The sequence below is a fragment of the Pelobates fuscus genome, chromosome 2, assembly GCF_036172605.1.
Source record: "Pelobates fuscus isolate aPelFus1 chromosome 2, aPelFus1.pri, whole genome shotgun sequence".
Lineage (NCBI taxonomy): Eukaryota > Metazoa > Chordata > Amphibia > Anura > Pelobatidae > Pelobates > Pelobates fuscus.
This window is the reverse complement of record NC_086318.1, coordinates 15,765,786-15,789,202: the sequence shown is the minus strand read 5'-3', so window position 1 is coordinate 15,789,202 and position 23,417 is coordinate 15,765,786. Positions and strand designations below refer to the sequence as shown.

At 47.5% G+C, this 23,417-nt stretch overlaps 1 protein-coding gene across 1 annotated transcript in view; it reads left to right on the top strand.

Moving 5' to 3' along the window:
* Window positions 1-23,417, top strand: part of CLU (clusterin) — a 577,758-nt gene that overhangs the window by 163,429 nt on the left and 390,912 nt on the right. The window contains exon 2 of the mRNA XM_063441969.1: window positions 9,282-9,327. The gene's annotated coding sequence lies outside the window, so the exon portion shown is untranslated. The remainder of the gene's footprint in view (window positions 1-9,281; window positions 9,328-23,417) is intronic.

Sequence of the window (23,417 nt, the reverse complement as noted above, 5' to 3'; positions counted from 1 at the left end):
ATAGCAGGGGTAATACAGTAGGGGACTACATGGGGGACTTAACATTCTGAACATTTCTCCCATCAGGCACTGCTGGACGAGAGGAATACTCCCACTGGAATATACCGTTAAGTGGATTATCCCTCCATGCAGCAGAACCGGCATTTTACATTAAAACACATAACTTTTATAATATTCACTTTATTTAAACGAATGGACGTTTGGTAGATAGCTGGGGTCTGAGCGCACATTTCGTGAATTACCGCTCAGATCCCAGCATAAATAAACGAACGCCGCACGAAACCAACAATATATATAAGTAACTTTAACCCCTTAAGGACACATGACATGTGTGACATGTCATGATTCCCTTTTATTCCAGAAGTTTGGTCCTTAAGGGGTTAAAACTACCGATAGACTTTAGGGAACCACTTTACCGAAGGACTGGGGCTCCTGAACGGCTTGGGAGTCCAGCGGTATTTGTGCCGTCGAGTAACCGATTTTAGTTCCAGGGGCTCGACAACAAAATACCGCTGGGCTAACAAAGGCTCCAAGATGGCCGACCGCCGCGTGGTCGGTAGCCGAACGGCGGCCACCCTGAATCCTTCTAATTACCGATTGCAACAATGTTGCAATCCTTAATGGGAGCCACACGACCTCCTGTGTGTGGTCTCCCTTCGGTAGTTTGTTCGTTTCACGAACAGTGTTGAAATTCACTGTTCGTGAAACTATTGTATGAATGCTGGCGGTTTTTCATGCCGCCAGCATACGAACGCTATTGTTCGCATGGGACCCATTAAGCATACATATACTTGGTTCTTAAATGGGTACACACATCTTTATGAAAATACGGTAACAAGTGGCTAATTTGCCACAGGGGGCTGCTGTGATTGAAATATGCCCGGGCCGAATTTTTTTCCCAGTCCGGCCCTGGTGACAGCGGCGTACATACCGCGGTCGCAGGGGTCGCAGCTGCGACTGGGCCCGTCACTCCAGGGTGCCCCCAACGACCTGGTACCAGCTGCCACGTTTTGCAGCCCCGGCCCGTGCAGCAAACAGCCGGGGCCACATGTTAATTGGTCCTTCGGGTGGCCCATGCTGTCAGGGCCACCCAATGGATATGGATTGTCAGGGGGCCCTGTCAGGACCCAGCGCTGACCAGGCCCCCTGTGATGACATTACTGCTGACTCCCCGGTCACTCCTCCCAGCATACAGAGAGCCTGTGCGGGAGGAAGCAGGAGGGAGTCAGAGTGGGAACTCTGACTCCCATCAGGCTGAGCCACCACTGGACCCCAGGGAAAGTCAGAAAAGGTAGGAAACAATTTGGGTATGTGTGTATGTATGCGTGTCTCTGTATGTGTGTGTGTGTGTGTCTCTGTATGTGTGTATGTATGTCTGTATGTGTGTGTGTCTCTGTATGTATGTGTCTGTGTCTCTGTATGTGTGTTTGTATATATGTGTGTGTGTGTCTCTGTATGTGTGTGTGTCTGTCTATGTCTCTGTATGTGTGTGTCTGTCTATGTCTGTATTTGTCTATGTATTTGTGTGTGTCTGTGTATGTTTGTATCTGTCGGGGGGGTCTGTCTGTGTGTATGTGTTTGTGTCTGTATGTATGTGTCAGGGAGGCCACGGTAAGGGGGGATTATTTATACGTGTTTGTAGGGATTTCCCCATGCCTACCAATATGCTTCAGCCGGCGGTGGCCATATTTGTACCCCTCTACCACCCAATGTGGCGGCCATCTTGGTGGCCCCTTAAAGTAAACACTACACATTTTTTTATTTACCTTTTATCATTTTACTTTAGTAGCCTCATTTTAATTCCATTCTATTATATATATTAATATATGCTTCTCTCTTATCCTTTTATTTCAAATTACATGTTACTTATTTTCTATGTCAATTGAATTTTAGTCACATGATTGATGACATCATCTGACCGTTGTTGGGTTTTTTTTTTACATTTGTATGCTATTTAAACAGGACAGGTCCAAGACACTGTAACACTTTGAAAAAGCCTTATTCTTAGGTGAAACACATTAGTGTTTTTATACCGTATTTGTTTTATTTGTTTTCTAATCAAACTAGTTATTTTATGGATTTTGGACCTGCCTACTTGCATCTTTGAAGATTTTAATCGGAGGATTACTACAGTCATTTCCTTGGTGGGGTATATACCACCTATGCCTATTAGGATCGAGCAATACATGATATTGCTCTCCTTTTATTGAGTATACCTCCTTTTCATCACTAAATTGTGTTTTTATATGTATATACGTACATTTTATTTTATTTATTCTTTTACGTTTTGTGTATACCTGTCCAGCTGTTTTTGCAGTATGATACAAGATAATATATTCTTTTATATCCTTTTCCAGTACATATAATCTATCAGAGGGGTTGGAGGGTGCTTGGTCTCGATATAACTTAATCCTTTGAAGCATATCAGAGGATATTGTGAAACATGTACAGGGCCGGAGTAACCACTAAGTAAATTAGGCAGCCGCCTAATCTTCCTGTCAGCCCAGTTAAAGGAAACAGAAGAACATCCACCATGGTGCGCTGCTTGACCATGCAACATAGAGGGTGGTGAGCTGGCACAGGGGGCAAGAGGTCACAAAGTGACGGGGGGTCAAAGAGGCACACAGAATGTTGAGGCAGGGGAACACAGTGGGCTCAGAGGCACACAGAAGTACTAAAGGGATCAAAGGGGCTCACAGAGTTTAGATCATTCTTATAGGTCTCTCCATTCTTTGAATGCTAATACTGTAGCTAGAAGCTGCCTATTCCCTACATCGTCATTTCTTTATGAGTCTGTCAATTTTTTGGAATAAAAAGCAACATAGGCATAAGGATCATTTTGGTTTCTTTCTCTGTGACAACAGAGCACTAACGCTGGATTCTGAGGCACCCACCTTCAAGATAAAAGGTAATACATTGTTAAGGTGTACCAAAACAGGTGCTATAGAAAATGCAGGGTTAAAACCCTTCTCCTTGTCATTTGAGCAATAGGAGCAATTATAGTAGAAAAGTGTTTTATTAGTGTTCTATAATAATTAGCAAAGGCTATAAAGTGTTGGAGGGCTTTATGTCCTTGTGGAAGCAACCGTGAGTATATAGTCTCTAGTGTCATAGGATACATGCTAAACCCTGATTTTGGAATAACATAACCCAGGAATTGAACGGGCTTCTTCTGATTAAAGAGGCCCTTGACTAATTTGCAGAATAGACCACTTTTTAGCAGCCTTTCAGTATGATCCTGACATGTTGGTAATGAGAGTGGACATCTAAATTATGGATCAGAATATTATTGAGATATACTACAGCACATGTGTGTAATATATCTCATAGTACATAAGTTATTAGCTTCTGTAAGACTGCCAGAGCATTGCAGAGTTCAAATGGCATATCCAAATATTCATAATGGCCACTACGAGTATTAAAGGCAGTCTTCCATTCATCTCTCTCCCTTATCCTAACAAGGTGATAAGCTTCTCTAACACAACGTTTTGTGTAAAGAACTTTAAACCCTTAATGCAATCAAATAATTCTATGATAAGGGGAATATAATAGATGTTACAGACTTTAGTATGGTTTAAACCCCTGTAGTATATTTCCTAATTTTTTTGATACAGAAAAGAATCCTGCTTCAGCTGGAGACAAGGATATTCTAATAAAACCCTTGGCCAATGATTCCTGTATCTATTCTTTCATAATAACATTCTCCTTTTCTGAGAGTGGATACCTGGCCAGAACTCGTTATTCCTCACAGTGAGTGGAGATGCTTCCTCCGTCTCTGCTGATATACTGGTCGCTTACAGGAATTATGATCACAGCAGGCTTCATCAACAGCATACTTTTTCTGTTTGTTAATGTTATTCACTGGTCAAACAGCAGACAATTTAAGCCATGTGATAAGCTACTGGCCACGCTGGCATTATTTCGATGCCTTTATTACATTTCAATGATTTTTACCATGGTCCATTTGATCTCTAGTTCAAGAAATCTTAGAGATTACATAACTGGTTCTCTCAAATTTACCATCTCAGTTGCTGGTCTGTTTTTGGAGTTTTCCTGTTTCTGGATTGCAACCTGGCTCAATGTTTTGTACTTTGTCAATATTGCATCAACCCAGCATCCTCTGGTCCTCCGTTTCAGTCTATAGATCCCATCTTTGGAGCTACCGGCACTTCTAGGATCTACGTTTCTTTCCCTTGTGTTGGGACTTGTTCTCTCTTGGAGCTTCAGAGATCCATCGACCTTCATGAATGATGTCTCTGTAAATGTTAGTGACTCGGTCAGGCTGGGATGTCAGATAGCTTCCAATACATTTGGCCGAATCCTTCCTTTCATAGTGCTCTTCATTTTATTCTGTATATTGACATATAAACTCATGGCACACGTAATTCAAGTAAAGAACAATTTTACTGGTTCCATAAGACCGCAAATCAGTGTCTTTTCTGCAGCTATTAGATCTATCTTGCTGTTGGGTTTATATTCTATGTGTCAGTTGGTGGCCAGTATGTGTATAGGATTTAACTCATATAAGTTACATAGGATGGAAATATCATTAATGGTTATCCTTTCCTGCCCTGCTATCCACACCATTATAATAATTCAGGGTAATTCCAAAATTAGGGAAACGTTTGGGAACCTTGTTCAGTGTTCTTGGAGTAAACAGGATTTCAGAAAGACAGAACATCCAATTCAAACAGTTGCTTAGTAAATAGATGACGAAGGCTCCTATAAGGGGATTTGCTAAAGTGAGAATTGAAGGTGAATTCAAAGTGAATTTCAAAGTTAAGGTAAAAAAAGCTGAATTGGAAAAATTATCTAAACCATCAATGCTTTCTATTGAGCTTCTCTGACCTTGAATTTGAAATTCACTTTACATTCTCATGTATGAATATATAACCCTACTAGAGTTTCAAGGTGCAACAACACAATATCCCTGCAACCCCCATCAGTATGGCCTGCACAGTATGAAGAAACATTCACAGAGATTTGTGTATGCCTATATGATAGAGAGTGTTTCCCACCGACTCCATTGCCACTGATCATAGTTGGTGTGTGCTGTAAATGATCATTGTCTCATTTCATCCAGCAAATACAGACAAACCCCTCCAGTAACATCCTTTATACCCATTGTAGTCTGGCAGTTTTGTCTTAGTCTACCCAAAAATATCCCAGTGTGCCAGTCCAGGCTTGGAAAACATTGAGCACACAAGCCGCCAGCTGCACTAGCAAAGGTAATTTACAATACCTGCATGATGATTTACTGCTTCAAAACACTTCCCACTAGTGATGTCGCAAACTTAAAATTTTCGGTTCGCGAACGCGAACTTCCGCTAATGTTCGCGACCGGCCAACCGGGCGAACCGCCATAGACTTCAATGGGCAGGCGAATTTTAAAACCCACAGGGACTCTTTCTGGCCACAATAGTGATGGAAAAGTTGTTTCAAGGGGAGTAACACCTGGACTGTGGCATGCCGGAGGGGGATCCATGGCAAAACTCCCATGGAAAATTACATAGTTGATGCAGAGTCTGGTTTTAATCCATAAAGGGCATAAATCACCTAACATTCCTAAATTGTTTGGAATAACGTGCTTTAAAACATCAGGTATGATGTTGTATCGATCAGGAAGTGTAAGGGTTATGCACGCTTCACAGTGACAGACTAAACTCCCCGTTTAACGCACCGCAAACAACCGCAAACAGTCCATTTGCACAACCGCAAACTACCCATTTGCACAAGATACCAAGCTAGCCATGTCCCGTTCCTTGTCCTCACTGATGTCATTGAAGGTCTCTCTTCCTCCACCTAGGAAGCGGGAGATGGAAAAAGATGCTTGGTCAGTCCTCCTACTTCAAATTTGGGGCACTGCGCGTGCAATCTAATGTGCCACCAGATAGGAGTAGTGTGTTAAGTAGTACTATTCTTATCAGTTTAATCCCTGTTACGTCCCCTATCAGGGGACGTGTATATAAGGCATCAATTTTAGGAAGCGGGAGATGGAAAAAGATGCTGTGTGTTAAGTAGTCCCCCTCATCAGGCCTTTTTTAGTCGAATGTTTCGCCCACTGTCAGTCCCTTCGGGATCCATCCCTCATTCATCTTAATAAAGGTGAGGTAATCTAGACTTTTTTGACCTAGGCGACTTCTCTTCTCAGTGACAATACCACCTGCTGCACTGAAGGTCCTTTCTGACAGGACACTTGAAGCGGGGCAGGACAGAAGTTCTATCGCAAATTGGGATAGCTCAGGCCACAGGTCAAGCCTGCACACCCAGTAGTCAAGGGGTTCATCGCTCCTCAGAGTGTCGATATCTGCAGTTAAGGCGAGGTAGTCTGCTACCTGTCAATCGAGTCGTTCTCTGAGGGTGGACCCCGAAGGGCTGTGGCGATGCGTAGGACTTAAAAAGCTCCGCATGTCCTCCATCAACAACACGTCTGTAAAGCGTCCTGTCCTTGCCGGCATGGTCGTGGGAGGAGAAGGATTACTTTCACTTCTTCCCCTGTTAGATTCCCGTTGTGCTGTGACATCACCCTTATACGCTGTGTAAAGCATACTTTTTAATTGATTTTGGAACTGCTGCATCCTTTCCGACTTTCCGTAATTTGGTAACATTTTAGGTACTTTCTGCTTATACCAGGGGTCTAGTAGCGTGGACACCCAGTACAGGTCGTTCTCCTTCAGCCTTTTTATACGAGGGTCCCTCAACAGGCACGACAGCATGAAAGACCCCATTTGCACAAGGTTGGATGCCGAGCTACTCATGTCCTGTTCCTCGTCCTCAGTGATCTCTCTGAAGGTATGTTCCTCCCCCCCAGCCACGTACAACACCACTGGTACCAGATAGGTGACAACGAGCACCCTGGGATGCCTGTTGTGGTTGGTCTTCCTCCTCCTCCTCAAAGCCACATTCCTCCTCTGACTCCTCTTCCTCACAATCCTCTTCCAGCGTTGCCGCAGGTCCAGCAAGCGATGCTGATAAGGCTGTTTCTGGTGGTGATGGTGACCACAACTCTTCCTCTTCACGCTCATCTACGGCCTGATCCAAAACTCTTCGCAGGGCACGCTCCAGGAAGAAAACAAATGGTATGATGTCGCTGATGGTGCCTTCGGTGCGACTGACTAGGTTTGTCACCTCCTCAAAAGGACGCATGAGCCTACAGGCATTGCGCATGAGCATCCAGTAACGTGGCAAAAAAAATCCCAGCTCCGCAGAGGCTGTCCTAGCAACCCGGTCATACAAATACTCGTTAACGGCTTTTTCTTCTTGGAGCAGGCGGTCGAACATTAGGAGTGTTGAATTCCAACATGTCGGGCTGTCGCAAATCAAGCTCCTCACTGGCATGTTGTTTCGCCACTGGATATCGGAAAAGTGCGCCATGGCCGTGTAGGAACGCCTGAAATGGCCACACACCTTCCTGGCCTGCTTAAGGACGTCCTGTAAGCCTGGGTACTTATGCACAAAGCGTTGTACAATCAGATTACACACATGCACAGCACATGTGTTAACTTGCCCAAATGCAATGCCGCCAAGAAACTTCTTCTGTTGTCACAAACCACTTTGCCGATCTCCAGTTGGTGCGGAGTCAGCCAGTTCATGGCGGACAGGAGTGCTGGTCCGGTGTGACTCTCTGCTTTCAGGCAAGTCAACCCCAAGACAGCGTGACACTGCCGTATCCGGGATGTGGAACAGTACCTGGGGAGCTCGGGGGGGTGCCGTTGATGTGGAGCAAGACGCAGCAGCAGAAGAGGACTCAGCCGAGGAGGTTATGGAAGAGGATGGAGTAGGAGGAGTAGAGGAGGTGGCAGCAGGCCTGCCAGCAAGTCGTGGCGGTGTCACCAACTCCTCTGCAGAGCCACGCATTCCGTCAGCAGGTTTACCCAATGCGCAGTGTAGGTGATATACCTGCCCTGACCATGCTTTGCAGACCAGGTATCAGTGGTCAGATGGACCCTTGCCCCAACACTGTGTGCCAGACATGCCATTACTTCCTTTTGCACAATCGAGTATAGGTTGGGGATTGCCTTTTGTGTAAGAAATTTCAGCCGGGTACCTTCCACTGCGGTGTCCCTATAGCTACAAATTTTTTGAACGCCTCAGACTCCACCAGCTTGTATGGTAAAAGCTGGTGGGCTAAGAGTTCTTACGCTCAAACATGTCCTTGACAGACACCTGACTGTGGGCAGATGAGCAGGAACTGCTCAAGGCGAGAGACGGAGGGGCGGATGGTTGAGAGGGGGCAAGGAGGACAGCAGTGGTTAACGTGGCTGAAGATGCTGGACCAGGAGGAGGATGGCGGCTTTAAGTTTGTGTGCTGCTTGTACTCATGTGTTGATCCCATAGGCGTTTGTGATCTGCGATCATGTGCCTTCGCAAAGCAGTTGTACCTAGGTGGGTGTTGGACTTCCCACGACTCAGTTTCTTTTGGCACAGGTGGCAAATGGCATCGCTGTTGTCAGAGGCAGACACACAAAAAAAAATGCCACAATGCTCTGCAATGACGGCATTCTGGTGGTGGCAACAGCATGCGTTGATTGGCGTGCTGTCGGGCTGACCCCGGGTGCCGATGCATGCTGTCTGACTCTGCCACTAGCTCCTTGCGATGACCTCCCCCTGCTTCCAACTTGTCTCCTCCTCCTCCTCTCTGTCTCCCCATCTGAACTTTCCCCCTGTTCTTCTTCTAGCGGGCACCCACGTGACATCCACGGACGCATCGTCATCATCAACCGCTTCACTTGTATCTGACAACTCAGCAAAGGAAGCAGCATCGGGTACAACATCATCATCATCACACCGTACGTGTGTAATGCTGCCTGACTGAGACATATCCCTGTTATCTACATCCTCTGGCAAAAATGGTTGCGCATCACTCATTTCTTCCAACTGATGTGTAAATAACTCCTCTGACAGATCAAGTGAAGCGGCTGTGGTGCTAGTGTTGGTGGTGGCAGCAGGCGGGCGAGTGGTAACTTGAGAGGTGCCCAAAGCTAAGCTGGAGGAGGATGGTGCGTCAAGGTTCCGAGCGGAAGCTGTAGAAGATTGGGTGTCCTGAGTGTCATGATCTGCTCTGCTCTGTTCTGATGTCTGGACTTGGCTTCTGGTATCCAGTACTCTTTTTGCTATCCTTGCTTAGTTTTTAGTTTTCTATTCTATGTCTGGTTTTCTTTATGCTGTTTTTTTCTGGGTTCATTCCTGTAATCCACCCTTGGATTTCCCAGTCTCTTGGATTCATTTAAATGTTTGTTTTATTTGCCACACCTGTTTGTTTCCATCTTTCATTATGTTTCAGTGTTCCTGCAGGCAGCTGCTCACTGCTTCTGTCATTTCTTGCAGGTAAGTGCTATATATGTGTTCTGAATCTGTGGTTATTTTAGTATACATTAGGCAGTGTAGGACCTGCCAGATATGGGGTACATTGGCGTTGTTGGCAGGCTTATGCAATGTATGATCATATAGTGTGACTAAACCCCCATGATTTCCATATGTAGTACTTAGTTATTTCTCCTCTTGTTTTGCCTTTGTTATCTTGTCTTGTTTTAGTTTGTATCCCCAGTCCATGTATAGTCCTGTCCAGTCATGCCCATGTTATGTTCATGTTTTTCTCATGTCTTGTGTATATGTTCTGGGTTTAGTTTTCTATCCTTCTCTGGTTCTGGGTTCTACTAGTTCTGTCTTGTTTTTATGTTTGGTGTCTATCTCTAGTCTTGCCTTGTTTCTAGTACTGGATACAATCCTGCTGCAGAGCCTCCCTATTCAGCTCCTGGGAGGTCTGCTTAATTTCCAAGCTCCTAGTTCCTGTTATCCGCTTAAGCTGAATCAGGGTCTTGGTATGTGGCTGCACAAACGCTGGTGCTCAACACCAGGGGGTGTGCGGTTACCCTGCACCAGACCCTGCTAATCCACCTCCACGCTGAAGACTCCCACTTAACATCAGGCATATTGGGTCCCGGTCCATGCGCCGCCGCCTGAACACTGTGTCTGGGTTCCGGGCACCGGACCGCCACCCTGACACTGTGTTAGCCAGTCAACTATGTCCTCAGATCTTTTCAAGTTCAGGGTACGTGGCCTCTGAACACTGGGCATTATTCTAGGGCCAAAGGGAATCACAGCACCACGACCACAACTGCCCCTGCGGGGTGGCCTGCCTCTGCCTGTCATTTTTTTTTCGATTAGTGGTACTATGCGTGCAAGCTACTGTGACAACAGATATGAGTGGCACTGGTGTGACACTGTGCCCTGGCAGGCCCTGAAATGCACACTCGTGCGCACACTCGATTGACTGCTATTATATTACAGTCCAAAAAGTTTTTTTTTTTTGTTAAATGCAAGCTATTGTGACACCAGATATGAGTGGTGGCACTGGGCAAGTGGGCACAGTATACGCTGTGAGCCTGACACACACGCTGGCAGACCGCTAACTGCTATTCAATCTATTACAGTCAAAATTGTATTTTTTTTTAAAAAATGTACACTACTGTTACACCAGATATGAGTTGCACTGGTGTGACACTGTGCCCTGGCAGGCCCTGAAACGCACACTAGTGAAGGAAACTGACTGCTATTATATTACAGTCAAAAAAGTTTGGTGTTTTTTTGTTTGTTTTTTAAATGCAAGCTATTGTGACACCAGTGAGTGAGTGGTGGCACTGGGCAAGTGGGCACAGTATATGCTGTGAGCCTGACACACAGGCTGGCAGGCAGGCAGGCAACTGCAATTACATTATACAGAGAAAAAAAAAGCGGACTGATGTTCTAGCCCTAAAAAGGGCTTTTTTGGGGTGCTGTCCTTACAGCAGAGATCAGATGAGTCCTTTAGGACTGTAGTGGACACTGAATACACTAGCCTAGCTATCAATTTCCCTATCAAATCAGCAGCAGCTACTGTCCCTACTCTCACTAAGAATGCAGCTTCACAATGAATGTAAAATGGATGCTGTCCAGGAGGTGGGAGGGTCTGGGAGGGAGGGTCTGCTGCTGATTGGCTGGAATGTGTCTGCTGACTGTGAGGTACAGGCAGGGTCAAAGTTTACTCAATGATGACGAATAGGGGGCGGACCGAACAGCGCATGTGTTCGCCATCCGTGGCAAACGCGAACAAGCGATGTTCGCCAGGAACTATTCGCCAGCGAACAGTTCGGGACATCATTACTTCCCACGATAGTTTGAGGCTGGAGCCCACACCCCCCTGGTCAGCCCTCCCATGCTAGTCTTCTGGGGGGGCAATTTCCCCCCCCCCCTTGCCAGCCCTCCCTTATTGGGTACTAATTTTAAAGTGCAAGGAAACTTGACTCTTCTGAGCATACGGCCTTCCCCTGCTAACTTATTGCTACATGCTCGGAAACTTAGAAGATACTCTGCAAGGACGTGGATGATTGATCTAACAAAACTATGTTGGTGGAAGCCACGAAACAGGTATTAGAAAGAGCTGCATGTTTAAATCACTCTTGCGGTGCTTAGCTAGATAATGGTTGGACTCAATAATAATTTATTTCCATATACAGACATGAACCTAAATTTGGATGGACATTTCATATAGAGGACTGTGTGGTATTTTTTTTTTTTTCTGACATTGTTTTTCTTTTTATTTGTGCATTTTTCTGGTGCCTTTTTTTTATATTTTTAGATTTGATTTTGGGCATTACCTTACCTTTAAAGGATCGCTTCAAGCACCATTACCATCACAGCATTACGTAGTGTTTATGGTCCCAAGAGTGCCCTTGTGCCCCCCATATAAATAATAAAATCTATTTTATACCTGGTGTCCAGTGACGGCTCTAGGCTTTATGAGGTCTTAGTCGAAACTCAAACAAGAGGCCCCCACTAACACTCATAGTAAAAAAAAAACATATAGGGGTTGCATCGTGTGAATAATGAAGAGTAGTTATATTGAAGGGCAGGCTTGCAGCGCTGGATACAGGGAGGGTGAGTGTGGCACGGTTGGAGGAGGGAGTGTGACAGGGCGAGGGGAGGGGAGAGTTACAGGATGAGGGAGGGTTATGTGACAGGGTGAGTGTGGCATGGCTAGGCAGGATGAGTGACAGCATAGGAGGAGTTAATGTGATAGGGTGAGTGTGGTAGGGTGAAGGGGGATGAGTTTGCTAGGGTTGGGGTTATGTGTTGCAGAGCTGGAGGAGGGAGTATGACAGGGAGAGGGAAAGTGAGCTGGACAGGATTATATGACAGGGTGAGTGTGGCATGGTTGGGCAGGAAAAGTGGCAAGACTAAAAGGGTTAATGTGAAAAAGGATGAGTGTGACAGGGTTAGGGGTGAGTGTGACAGTATGAGAGAAGATGAGTGTGATCGGATTAGGGGCATTAATGTGATAGGGTGAGTGTGGAAGAGCGAGGGCCAGTAATTGTGGTATGGATGGAGGGGGTGAGAGCAACAAGATTAGAAGAAGTTAATGAGAGCGTGGCTGGGTGTAGGGGGCATGACAGCATGTGGGGGTGATAGTGTGTGTGTTGGAGGGTGGCAGTGTGGGGGGTGACTGTATGTGTGTGGAATTGTTACAGTGGATAGGTGAGAGTGTGGGAGGCAGTGTTGGATAGGGTGACAGTGTGTGCAGGGGCAGTGTGTGTGAGGGGTGACTATGTATTGGTGACAGTGTTGGAGGCTGACAATATGGGGTGCAAGTGTGTGAAAGGGTAGCAGGGTGATGGAGCAGTGTGGAGGAATGTGACAGTTTAGGGGGCAGGGTGAGTCACAGTGAGGAGGAAGATGACAGTGTGGGTGGCAGTGTGGAGGATGGTGACAGTGTGGGGGGACAGGGCGGGGGACAGTGTGGGAGGGCAGGGTGTGTGGGAGACAGTGTAGAGGGGGCAGGGTGTGTGACAGCATGAGGGGGTAGTGTGTATGAAAGTGTAGGTGGGAAAAGTGTGTGGGAGACAGTGTGGGGGAGCAGGGTGTGTGACAGTGTGGGGGAGCAGGGTGTGTGACAGTGTGGGGGGCAGTGTGTGTGAGAAACTGTGTGGGAGACAGTGTAGGGGGGCAGAGTGTGTGGTTAAAATGTGGTTAATGGCATTTACTGTCATAACAGGAAAAGTTGTGCCGAGCGACATTACCGTCCTAACAGGAAAAGTTCTGCAAAGCAGCAATGATGCACATGGAAACCTGATAATTACTTTTGGGGTCAAAGGCCGGTCATGGCCAATCAAATCCACAGGAGGGTTTGTGCTGAGCAGCAATCATGCACACCTAGTAATTGCCTTTGGGGTCAATTGGATCCACATGAGGGGTATTTAAACCCAACTCTCCTCTTGCTTATTGCCCTGTCGTGGTTTCATGCCTATGGTTATCTGAGAGTGTGTTCCTGATCTTGATTTTCTGGTATTTGACTTTGGCTTTGTTTTGACTTCCCTGATATCTGGTATGCTTGACTTTTGGCTTTCCCTCATATTTTATCTTATCCTTAGTCCTAGGTGTGACACAGTACTGCATGCTGGATCAACTTGTAATCCTGAGGGAGTCAGTGGAGGAGGCAGAGTATGTGGTGGTCAGTGTGGGGGCAGAGTGTGTGGTGGTTAGTGGGGGGGGGGGCGCAGTGTATGTGGTGGTCAGGGTATGTGGATGGCAGTGTGGTGGTCAGTGTATGTGGTGGTCTGAGTCTGGGATGTGGGGGCAGTGTGTGTGGGGGGGCAGTGTGTGTGTGTGTGTGTGTGTGGGTAGTGTCTGTGAGGGGCAGGGTATGTTGGTTGGCAGAGGAGTGTATGTGGGGGCAGGGCAGTGTGGGGGTAGTGTCAGTGAGGGGCAGGGTATGTTGGTTGGCAGGGCAGTGTATGTGGGGGCAGGGCAGTGTGGGGTAGTGTATGTTGGTTGGCAGGGCAGGGTATGTTGGTTGGCAGGGCAGTGTGGGGGGCAGTATATGTGGTTATATGTTATCCTTAGTCCTCGGCGTGACACAGTACTGCCAGCTGGATCAACTTGTAATCCTGACAGGGGTGCAGGGTGTGTGGGGGTAGTGTAAGTGGGGGGCAGGGTATGTTGGTTGGCAGGGCAGTTTGGGGGGCAGGGCAGGGTATGTGGGGACAAGGTATTTGGGTGGCAGGGCATATGGGGGACAGTGTGTGTGGAGGTTGTGACAAGCCTCCACACACTGAAATACCTTTTTTCTGAAATGTAAGTCCCTGGTGGTCCGGTGGTTGCAGTCCCTGGTGGTCCGGTGGGATGACTATTCTGTCTGCAGCTCCGACCCGCGAGAGCTGCAGACCTTGTTCTCACGATCTCCTGTCAGAGCATTGCCGTGGTAACCCGCAGCAACGCTCTGTAAGCTCGCAAAAACCACATTACGTGCTCTGCACTCAGTGGAGCTGCAGATCAGAGGCTGGCTCTCTATATGGACAGTGAAAAAAGCAGGTTATAGAGAGCGCAAGTAAGAACCAGTAGTATAGTGGATTTTCAAATTACCATTATCCACAAGAAAAAGTTGATATACAAAGCTGCTAGATACACCAAAAACCTTCCCAAGTTTTAAAACATCATACACGACACAAATTGAAATAAAAACAGTATCAGCGCTTAGTTAATATACCCCTATTTTTTGTATAGGGGTCAACAAGAGAAATATATTAAATAAAGAGTCCCGGTTGCAATCTTAATGGGGTGCTTTCAAATGTCCGCAGGGATTTGATAGTTGTAACAGTAATTGATGTAAAAAGACTTTGTCTCTTTATGTATCCAACCTTTAATAAAAAAGATACTAACATAGCGTAATACAGTTACAACATTTTATTTCCCATACGATAATCCCCCCATAAGAAGAACTCTTACAATAAAGAATGGTGAAACTTATTTCTAAGGTTCACAATAAAAGCGTAGAAATGCAGAGTATTAGTTGGTAGATGTAAGATTACCGCTCCGTGGATGTTAATTCCAGACCGGTCCTGTGCACTCGGATCGATCTGGAATTAACATCCACGGAGCGGTAATCTTACATCTACCAACTAATACTCTGCATTTCTACGCTTTTATTGTGAACCTTAGAAATAAGTTTCACCATTCTTTATTGTAAGGCCATGACCATGTGTAGGGGCCCCGCACCCGGCGACATACTATAATCTTTGCAATTGCTAACACGATTCATTAGTCAAAAAAGAAATGCTTGAAGCCAATGATAAATTGCTGGCCATGCCATGCTTTTTGTTTTCGTAATTTTTGAGGATTCTTCTCAGGTCCTCTCAACTTTCCCATCTTGTTAGTGGATTTATAGATTTATCTCCTCTCTGGATTGCAACCTGGCTCTGCCTATTGTACTTGGTCACTATAACAACATTCCAGCATCCTCAAGTTCTCCATCGCAGACGGCGGATGTCATTGTTGGTGCTACCGGTTACTCTTGGATCCTTTCTTTTTTTGGTTGGAACTATTTTCACCTGGTGCGTTAGAATTCCAGGGGCCTCCTACAATTAATGTAAATATCAGTCGAACAACCAGATATAGATGCATGATTACTTGCCTCAGACATCATAGGAAGTTTTATCCTGTATTTTAACATATAAACTCACGGCACACATAGTTCCAATAAAGCACTGTGACGAGACCAATCTCGCCCCATTGCATTGGAGGAGCCTGGTTGCCCGCCTGCTGCCTTTGGACTATGGACCAGATTTTAAAAGACTCATTTTCCCTGCAGAAAGGCTTATTCGTGCCTTTTCTGCCGGGGTGTTCGGTACATTTTATCTACCAAACAAACTAACGATTGCGCGACCACCTGGGAGCTGGAGTGTGCCGCCAATTGACCACCCTGAAGCTGCGGTTAACCGCAGCTTAATTGACGAAGGCAGGGTGGTCTTTGTTCGTCGACCGAACATGTGGCGGCGGCCATTTTACAAGTCCCGTACGGCCAGCGGTGCCGTCCGTCTCCTGGTTCCTATTCGTGGGGATGTAGCCGAACAGCCGTTCATTCGGTATTTTGTTTTATGTGAATTTGTGGTAACCCAGATAGCTATGCCATGGAGCCTATTCGTGTGATTAAAGACTTTGGCTCCATGGCGATTAAGCTGTATTCGTGTGGTCTGAGTGCCATTCACCTAATAATGTGCACTCAGACCTGAGCTATCTGGGGATATGTGACATGTCTGTTTAATGTATAAAAAGTAACTTTATGGGGGGCGGGGCCGGCCGCCGTGCTGAACGGACGCACAGAGGAAGAGCTCCTGAAAATTTACTAACTTTAAGCTTCTAAAAGCCTGCAAACTTACCACCCGACGACTGACAGCGGAGCTCCGGTGCAAGAAGCAGCCCTGGTCCCGGGGAGAGGCTTGCCGCGAGGTTCTAGTCCCTCGGTGGGGCGATCCACGTCAAGTAAGATGGGGACCGCTCGGGCGGTGAGTGGGGTGGACGGCCGCTGCCCAGCTATCCTGCCCACCAGCGGTACGGCGGAACCGGTAGGCTAGGGGGTCCGGCCCTGTCCCCCCCCCCGGGCCGGCGGGGGTGATCCCGGCCCCCACCCTGTAGTCCAGCGGAACGCCGCGAAACCAACGAGCACCCGCTCCCAAAATGGCGGAGACCGCATGGCAAATAACCCGGGCGCGAAAGCAACGTACCTTCCCCTCCTGATACCGCATGAAACGGCTCCAGTAGCTCCAGTGGCTCAATACCTGCACAAAAGGCCCGCACATAAGGGAAGAGCAGCACCAACCCCTGCAGTGTCAGAGGATAACGACCCCGAAACGGGACAGCGCTACCAGGCCCTGGTTTGCCATGCCATGCCACTTCACCTTCCATGGGAGGGTAGAAACAAATTGCCTAACACTTTAAAATCACCACGCAGGGACTCTCCCCTCGTCTGAGATGGAAAACGGAGGGGACAGCACTCCCCCACGGACAGACATCGAACAGATAACTACTACCAGAGTCATCATACCTTCTGTCCCATCTTGGCAGGCTGCACAACATACAGATGGGCCGCCCGACAAGCCACCACGGACCATCAACCGGCTGATGCTGGACTGACACGGGGTGGACATTTCAGACAAGCGAAGCCTGTCCTCAGTGTTGATGTCACTCATATGATCTGCTTTATATGTTTGAGATGCGTATACTTTACAGACAACATGATATGCACTGCTTAATCACCGCTTGGGCAGACAAGTAAGGCATATCACTGTTTAGCTAATCAGCCCTAGCATACTCTTACTTTTGCTTATATAATCTTAGGGAACAGACCCTGAATGATGTTAACTATAAGACACACTATGATGTTCCCTTGGCTTACTATTTCATATTGTGAATCTCATCTTCTGCTATAGCTCGATATATTTACTAATCTTCTGACTTACTCAGCGAAATTCAAGCTTATGTGTGTACAACTGTCCAACTAACATTAGACCTGATACGTCTAGTACTAATTGCGAATGTTTTCAAGCTTATGACCTTTACGTTATATTATAAAAATCAAAATGTGCTGTTTACATGCCATACTGTAAGATGCAATGAATACGCCTGCAGATGCTGTTGTGGCACTGCTAAGCGGTTGTTACCTTTAGCACAAATAAAATAAAGAATTGAAAAAAAAAAAAAAAAGTAACTTTATGTATTTTAAAGCATATTACTGTATTTGGGTCCCCACGTGTGTAATGGAGTTTTGCTTTTGTCCTGGGAGATAATTGAATAACTTCTCCAATTATCTCCAGGGCAGAAGGGAGGAAGCCAGGATGCCTTGTGGGGATGTTGTGCTTCTGTGAGTCTGTAATGTGATACATGTCTGTCTGTGTTACAGTCTTCCATTTGGTCCCCTATGGGAGTGTCCACCAGGTGGGAGACCTGCATAAATACAGGGGCAGGTAGCCCTCAATAAACAGACCACTGCTTGACCCTCAACACGGAGCCTTGTCTCGTTCACTGTATGCTGTTGGAGACTGATTGCTAGGAGTGTAAACTGATGTATGCTTTTCCTGTTCGTCTGCTAGCAGCTATTCGTGAGGTTCCAGTTTGGAGTGCTATTTTGTATCCAGTTCGGGAGTTCGGTGTTCTGCAGTAGCTGTGCCTGTCTCTCAGAAAGGGGCATATCGCCTAAACGGATTTTAACCCCTTGTCTGCTGAAACGGTCCATTACAAGCACAATTTCACTGATTGCGTGAGACCACAAGTTGGTGTTATTTTCACAGCTATTAGCTCAGTCTTGCTATTGGTGGTTGTTTGTCTCGTGCAATTGGTGGCCAATGTAACCCTTTTACGTTACATGTCTCTAATACTTTTTTTTTTTTTTGATGGGCTTTGCCCGTCCTGCGGTTCACACAATTATTATCATTCAGAGTAATTACAGAATCAGAGAAACCTTTGTAAGTCTTCTTTACTGTTGTTGGGTTACACACAATATTGGGAAGAATGAACCCAAACAGATGCTTAAATACTTCGATGGGGATTATCTCCGTAGTAGTAATAGTTCCATCATTTTAAACCAACCTTTACACAAAACATAATCTTGGTTTCATGCAATCCTCTTATATATGTTGTAGACATTTTGTAATTACAGGCAAAAAAATTACACTAGCAAATCTTTTACAATCTGCTTTATATGAATTCAAATAAAACCTCTAACCGGGACGCAATTTGAGGAGGAGCAAGTATGATTAGCGTTTAAAGGAAATAATGAGAGTGATACTTTTACAAATATAGTTTCTTCTATGCTAACTTTATTAAAATAAAATAAAAAAGTGAAACAGTTTAGTTTTTGTTTCTCACATTCCTGAAAATTGCATTTATTTAATATTGCTGTTAAGTTAAAAAAAGTCACACATGACACCTCCTTGCCAGCAGGTGGCAGTGTGTGTGTAATTCCCCTCTCAGCCAGCAGGTGGCAGTGTGTGTGTATAATTCCACTCTCAGCCAGCAGGTGGCAGTGTGTGTGTGATTCCCCTTCCGGCCAGCAGGTGGCAGTGTGTGTGTGTGATTCCCATCCCGGCCAGCAGGTGGCAGTGTGTGTGTGATTCCCATCCCGGCCAGCAGGTGGCAGTGTGTGTGTGTGTGTGTGATCCCTCTCCCGGCCAGCAGGTGGCAGTGTGTGTGATTCCCCTCCCGGCCAGCAGGTGGCAGTGTGTGTGTGTGATTCCCCTCCCGGCCAGCAGGTGGCAGTGTGTGTGTGTGATTCCCCTCCCGGCCAGCAGGTGGCAGTGTGTGTGTGTGATTCCCCTCCCAGCCAGCAGGTGGCAGTGTGTGTGTGTGTGATTCCCCTCCCAGCCAGCAGGTGGCAGTGTGTGTGTGTGTGATTCCCCTCCCAGCCAGCAGGTGGCAGTGTGTGTGTGATTCCCCTCCCAGCCAGCAGGTGGCAGTGTGTGTGTGTGTGTGTGTGATTCCCCTCCCAGCCAGCAGGTGGCAGTGTGTGTGTGTGATTCCTCTCCCGGCCAGCAGGTGGCAGTTATGTGTGTGTGATTCCTCTCCCGGCCAGCAGGTGGCAGTGTGTGTGTGTGTGATTCCCCTCCCGGCCAGCAGGTGGCAGTGTGTGTGTGTGATTCCCCTCCCGGCCAGCAGGTGGCAGTGTGTGTGTGTGATTCCCCTCCCGGCCAGCAGGTGGCAGTATGTGTGTGTGATTCCCCTCCCGGCCAGCAGGTGGCAGTGTGTGTGTGTAGCGGAGAGCCGATCTTGCACAGCTATTCTCCACTAGAGATCCCAGTGAGGCTCAGGAACAAGGTGATGATAAGTCCGCAGGCAAGGTTTCTAGCAGGTAGAGTAATACAGCAATATCCCCATCGCAATCCCAATAACTGGACGACACACAGTTTCAGGAGTAGAACTCACAAGCTTTATTCCACAGTTCCTTATAAAGCCCTCTCCCATGCAAGAGAGGAGGTTCTATCACTTAAGACATTATCCAATCTACAAACCGTAACCTCCCACAGGTCTCCTCCCCTCCTCTAGCATCATAATCCTCTTATCCTGTACATAGTTTTCCCCAAGTTTTGGATGTACCCTAAATACTTGGGGTACATCCATAAATCCGATATCTCCAGATAGCCCTAGTCTGGAGGACCAACATATTTAAAAATCAGCCTATTCGGATAACGCATTCGGGAGTTATGAGACTTTAAAGTTTGGACCGACCGCAGGGGTAAAGTATCCGAAAACAGTTCCATGCATTTTGGCCCTGCGGTCGGCCACAAACAGGCGAATATAAACGGGTGAAGTATTGCTGTTAAGTGGCCTGACCGGGATTCGGATGAATCCCCTAGTTCGTGGGGTCCTTTCTACCGAACGGCGGGCCGTTCGGTAGTTTCCCCACGAAGTATTAGGAGTCTGGAGGTCTCAGCGGTGGTTGCCTAGTCAAGTGTCCGATTTCGGTTCCAGACACTCGACGGCAAAACACCGCTGTTCGGCAGGTTAAGATGGCCGCCGCCACGTGTTTGTATCCCGAATGGCGGCCACCCAGAGGACAAAGACCCCACTGCACGAATAGGTAATTACCTGTTTGCAACATTGTTGCAAACGGTAATTGAAGGCACACTTTACACAGGGTGGTCTGGTTGTTCGGTAGTTTCATTCCCTTGTTTTATTTTGACTGATTCTACCGAACAACCAGAGGAATACAGTTCTTTACATACATTCAACTGCCAGTATAACCGGATACCATGATTTCTATACATGTTCACATACATTAAACCAGAAATATGACCAAATACAATTATTCCCATACATGTGGTAGGACAGCCCGGTATTAATCCGCTACACTGCTCCCCCTTGCCCACAAGCCGACATACACAGTCTGATCCAACACGGATCGGCTTGGGGATGTCCGGGGGCTCACGGATCATTTCTCTAAGTCAGTTTGTCTTGACAACCCGTCAGCATTTCCATTCTGCTTACCCGGCCGGTACTGGATATTAAAGTCAAAAGGCTGTAGCGCCAAACTCCAGCGCAACAGCCTGGCGTTGTCCCCAGCCACCCGGTTCAGCCAGACTAACGGGTTGTGATCTGTGAGCAAGGAAAAGGGCTGTCCATATAAATAGGGCTGCAGTTTCTTTAGGGCCCACACCACAGCCAGGCACTCCTTTTCGATGGCGGCGTAGCTTACTTCTCGAGGTAACAGTTTGCGACTGATGTAAGCCACTGGATGTTCTCCGCCATCGGCCCCGACTTGACTCAGTACTGCCCCCAATCCAAACATAGAAGCGTCTGTGTGAACAAGAAAACGTTTAGTTGGATTGGGAGCTGCCAAGACAGGGGCATTTATCAGTGCATTTTTCAATTGTTGGAATGCCTGCTCACACTCCGGGGTCCAGTTTACTTGGCGGGGAAGGTTCTTACGGGTCAGGTCAGTGAGGGGTTTGGCCAGGGCGCTATAATTGGGGACAAACTTCCTGTAATACCCCGCTGTCCCTAGAAACGCTAAAACCTGGGTCTTAGTCCTAGGGGTGGGCCACTGGGCTACAGCCTCTACTTTGGCGGGCTTGGGTTTCTGTTTACCGCACCCTACTCTATGTCCCAGGTATTGTACCTCAGCCATTCCGATACTACACTTGGCCGGCTTCAAGGTCAAACCTGCTTCCCTTATCCTATCTAGCACAGCTCCTATGTGAGCTAAATGTTCCTGCCACGTATTGCTAAAAATAGCAATATCGTCCAGGTAGGCACAGGTATAGTCCTGAAATCCATCCAGGAGCCGATCCACCATCCTTTGGAAGGTGGCTGGGGCGTTTTTCATCCCAAATGGCATGACCTTAAACTGGTACAAGCCAAATGGGGTGACAAAGGCCGACTTCGGGATGGCGTCTGGGGCCAGGGGGATTTGCCAATAACCTTTACATAAGTCAATCGTGGTGAGGTATTGGCCCCTGGCCATTCTGTCCAGTAACTCGTCTATCCGGGGCATCGGATAGGCGTCGGATACAGTCTTCTCGTTCAATCTCCTATAGTCCACGCAGAAGCGGGTCGTACCGTCTCGCTTTGGTACGAGGACTACAGGAGAGGCCCAAGGACTGTCTGAGGGTTCAATCACCCCCAGTTGGAGCATCTCGTCGATCTCCTTACGCATGTTTGCCCGTACCGCTTCTGGGATGTGGTAGGGCGTCTGGCGCATGGGTAGTTGTCCTGGGGTCTCGACCCGGTGAGTTGCCAGAGGCGTGTATCCAGGTACATTAGAGAACGTGTCGCGTTTCTCTTCTAATAGTTGCTGTACCTCGATCCGCTCCTGTGGGCTCAGCCGATCTCCCAGCGCAACCTCCCCTAAATCCCCGGACAACTGCCCATCCCCCAGCAAATCGGGGAGGGGTAAGCTGTCAAACTCTTCCGTGTTAGGGGCACAGATGGCGGTTACCTCCTCAGTACGCTCGTGGTAGGGCTTCAGCATGTTCACATGGAGCATGCGTCGCCCCCCAGTCCCTGTGCAGGGGCCGATAATATAGGTGGTGTCACACCTTTGCTCCACCACCTTATATGGGCCCTGCCAGGCGGCCTGTAACTTATCATGTCGGACGGGTTTTAAAATTAGTACTTTCTGCCCGACCTGAAAGCTACGGTCCCTGGCTCCCCGATCATACCATGTGCGCTGGCGGGTCTGGGCCTCCTGAAGGTTTTCCCTTACCGTCTTGGTCAGCGCCTCTAGGCGGTCCCGAAAGGCCAACACATATGGTATGATGGGGGTGCCATCTGTGCTCCGGTCTCCCTCCCAATGCTCTCTAATAAGATCTAATGGGCCTCGGACCCTCCTCCCGAACAATAATTCAAACGGGGAGAACCCTGTGGATTCCTGCGGCACCTCCCGGTATGCGAATAGGAGGTGCGGCAGGAATCGTTCCCAGTCCTTGTGGGTCTCTGCGAAGGTTCGGAGCATCTGCTTCAAGGTACCATTGAATCGTTCGCAGAGCCCGTTCGTCTGGGGGTGGTAAGGGGCACTGATAATAGGCTTAATGCCACAGATCCTCCAGAGGTGTTGGGTGAATTCTGCGGTAAACTGGGTACCCTGATCCGAGATAATCTCCCTGGGTAATCCCATCCCGGAGAATATCCGCATGAGGGCATCCGCGACCGTTTCAGCGTGGATGTTGGTCAGAGCCACTGCCTCTGGATACCTGGTGGCATAATCTACTACCGTTAAAATATACCTTTTTCCTGACGGGCTAGCTTTATTGAGGGGGCCTATCAGATCCACCGCTATTCGGCTAAAGGGTTCCTCTATTATGGGTAAGGGGTGAAGTTTAGCTTTCATGCGGTCTACCCTTTTTCCCACTCTCTGGCAGGTATCGCAGGTCGTGCAATATTTGCGTACTTCCTGGCTAATCCCTGGCCAGAAGAAACTCTGAGTTAGTCTGTACTTGGTGCGACTAACCCCTAGATGTCCGGATAGCGGAATATCATGCGCTATCCGGAGTAATTCAGCCCGGTACCGCTGCGGTACCACTAACTGTCTCCTCGCTATCGGGTCTGACCCCGTAATCTGCTTGCTTGTTTCCCTGTACAAAAGTTGTTTATCCCAGATAAACCTCTCTCCCTCC